General features: G+C 63.0%; 1 long non-coding RNA gene across 1 annotated transcript; it reads left to right on the forward strand.

Annotated features, from left to right (window-relative positions):
* The first annotated feature begins 1,626 nt into the window (after positions 1 to 1,626).
* Positions 1,627 to 2,498, forward strand: LOC310923813. The gene is made up of 3 exons (XR_014592697.1): positions 1,627 to 1,886; positions 1,984 to 2,084; positions 2,195 to 2,498. It is a non-coding gene; the product is annotated as an uncharacterized lncRNA (long non-coding RNA).
* Positions 2,499 to 2,783: the final 285 nt, after the last annotated feature.

Genomic DNA, 2,783 nt, shown 5'->3' on the forward strand with positions numbered 1-2,783 from the left:
AGAGACCCCCCGGCAAAGGCCGCACGGCCTCTCCCTTTGTTCAGGAATAAAGCCACTTTTACAGGACTCCTCGGGCTCCTGTGGGGACACAAACCTCTGGCCACCTCTGGGAATTTTCCCGCACAGCCCCCCCCGGGGACAGGGCGGCCACCTCCGTCCTCCCCACAGGAACCGGGACGAGCCGGCGCTGCTCCGGCAGCGGCTCCTGCCGAGGCAGCGGCGGGAAGGAGAGCGCGGGCAGCCGCTCCCGCAGCGCCCTCAGGCCACGGGCAACACGGCGCCGACACGGCACAAGGAACCCGCCGGAGCCCCCTGCCGCCCCCTCCGCCCGCAGCCAGCCCCGAGCCCCGGCAGAACCGAGCGCGGCTCCCACCTGCGCTGGGGCCGCCTCCGAGCTCCGCCAGTGCCGCCTCACCGGGCTCCGGCCGCTGCCGCCGCTCCCGGGGCCGGTCCCGGTTTCCAGAGTCGCTCCGCGCTCCGGGGGCCGATCCGAGCATGGCGGAGTGGGCGGGCCGGGATCGTCCCTCAGCCCAGCTCTGACCAATCAGCGCGCGAGAAGGAGACGCGGCGGGAGACGTCGGCCAATGGGGGAGAGGGGCGGGCTTGGCGCGCGGCACGGAACTGCCGCGATCCCGTCATGTGATTATTCCATTGTTTCCCTAATTTGAAAAGTCGGATGTGAAACTGGGCTGGGATGTCCCTCCGGGCACAGCGCCGGGGTCTTTCCTCAGCCACCTTTCCCGAGAAACCGCTGGAGTTCGGGAAAACAGCCGGGGCCGTTCCGTGCAGAGCGCCAAGCCGCCCTTCCACCTGATGTCTCCCGCCTCTCCTCGTGTTCCACGCGCGAATTGCTCAGAACGCGGGTCGAGAAAGGATCCAGCTCCGTCCCACTCCGCATTCCGGAGCGTGTGCGGGCCCGGGAGCGGCGGCAGCGGCCGGAGCCCGGTGAGGCGGCACTGGCGGAGCTCGGAGGGGGGAGCAAGAAGCCACTTGTCCTAAGCAGGAAGGGGCCACTGGTGGGTGTGCAATGAATGAAGATGTGGAGAATGAGCCCCGCTCCACTACTGGGAGGGTGAAGAAGCCCCTGAAATGCCAGAACGGATCAGAAGCTGAGAACATACAGAAGAAACCCCTCCAGTTTCTGTGTGAGTGCAGGGCCAGCGCCGTGGGCTGTAGGGAGGGGACAGTGTCACCCCACAGGTGCACAGGGCTGGCAGGGCTGTGGCTGTTTCCAGGGCTCTGGAAGAGCCCTCCTGCTCTGCTGGGCCCCCGCAGGGGCCGGGACCGACACCCCCGGCTGCCCCCGGCGCTGGGCAGTTCTTCTGGCCCCGGCTGTGCCCTGGCCCTGGCTGTGCCCCTGTCCCTTGTTTCTCTTGCTGCCAGCTGAGTGAGGGGCACACAGAATGGGGGATCCCTCCTGTGTCCCCCGGGTGTTGGGTGGGGGGATGTGAGGGCTGGGCGTGCTCGGGACAGCCCCGTCCTCACAGCCATGGACTCTTTACTGCTGCAGGTGAGAGGTTCAGATCCCATCCCAAGGTCACCCTGGTCCTGACTCTGCTCGTGATGCTGGTCCTGGCTTTGGTGCCGGCCTTGGCTGTGCTGTCAGGTAAGGGAGGAGCAGCTGCCTCAGCCCAGCCCCTCGGGGCACAGCAGGGTCCCTATTGCCTGTGGAGGGGAATCCTGGACCTTCTCCTCTTCCCTCTGCAGGGGGAAGACAAACAAACATTGCAGCTTTTCCTGGCACTCCGCTGGCCTGTCCTGATGACTGGGTCGGGTACCGCAGGATCTGCTACTTCCTCTCGAAGGATCAGCACACCTGGGATCAGGGTCAGGCTCGGTGCTCTGAGCTCGGGGCCTCCCTGGCCGTGCTCAGGGATGAGGAAATGGTGAGTGAGGGGCTGGGGGTGTGGGGTGTGCGAGGGGGGCCTGGGGGGCTCCTGGGCTGGGGGTGCAGATCTGACTGCTGGTCTCTTCACTTCCCAGGAGTTCCTGTCCCGCCCCAGCCGGAAGGTCAATCTCTGGCTGGGGCTGCGCAGACGGGGGCAGCAGCTTCAGTGGGAGGACGGCAGCAGCTTCAACTCCTCGTGAGTCCCAGGGAGCCGAGCAGGGCCTGGGGGATGTGGGCAGGGAATGGGGGCATGGGAGCACAGTGTGTCCCCTGTGTTGCCAGCATTGTCTCTGCTCCTCCTTGCAGGGTTCCTGTCCTGGGCGATGCAGAGTGTGTTTTCCTGGCTGAGAATAAACTCAGGAGTGTGCCCTGCTCATACCTGATGCCCTATCTGTGCAGCAGAGCCCAAACTCGGCTGTGACAGGGGATGGACAAAGCACCTTCTCTGTGCTGGGCAGTCACAGCTTTGCCCTTTCCCAGACCCTGGGATGTCCTTCCTCAGGCACAGTGTCTGCCTTGCACTGACCCTCAGGGTCACCTCAGTGCCTGATCTCATGAACATCTCAGTATTTTGTCTCAGGGTCACCTCAGTGCCTGGTCTCCAGGAGATGAACGTGCAGGAAGATGAGGTGATGTGGAAGCTGAGGTGTGGCTGCCTGGGCTGGGGCTGGGGGTTTCTTTCTCCTGGAGCCACTCCAGGACTCATCCTGTTTCTCTTGCACTACACATTTATACACCAAGCCTGTAGATATATGTAGATATAACACTGTGGAAACAGGTTTCATATACCTTCTTCTAACACTATTTATACACAAATATTTCATATCTATATTGGTATAACACTGTGAATACAGGCAACAAACAAGTGCAATGTACAAACAGGTACAAACATGTG

Source organism: Zosterops lateralis (genome assembly GCF_965231275.1).
Source record: "Zosterops lateralis genome assembly, contig: HAP1_HAP1_SCAFFOLD_358, whole genome shotgun sequence".
In the NCBI taxonomy this organism is placed as follows: domain Eukaryota; kingdom Metazoa; phylum Chordata; class Aves; order Passeriformes; family Zosteropidae; genus Zosterops; species Zosterops lateralis.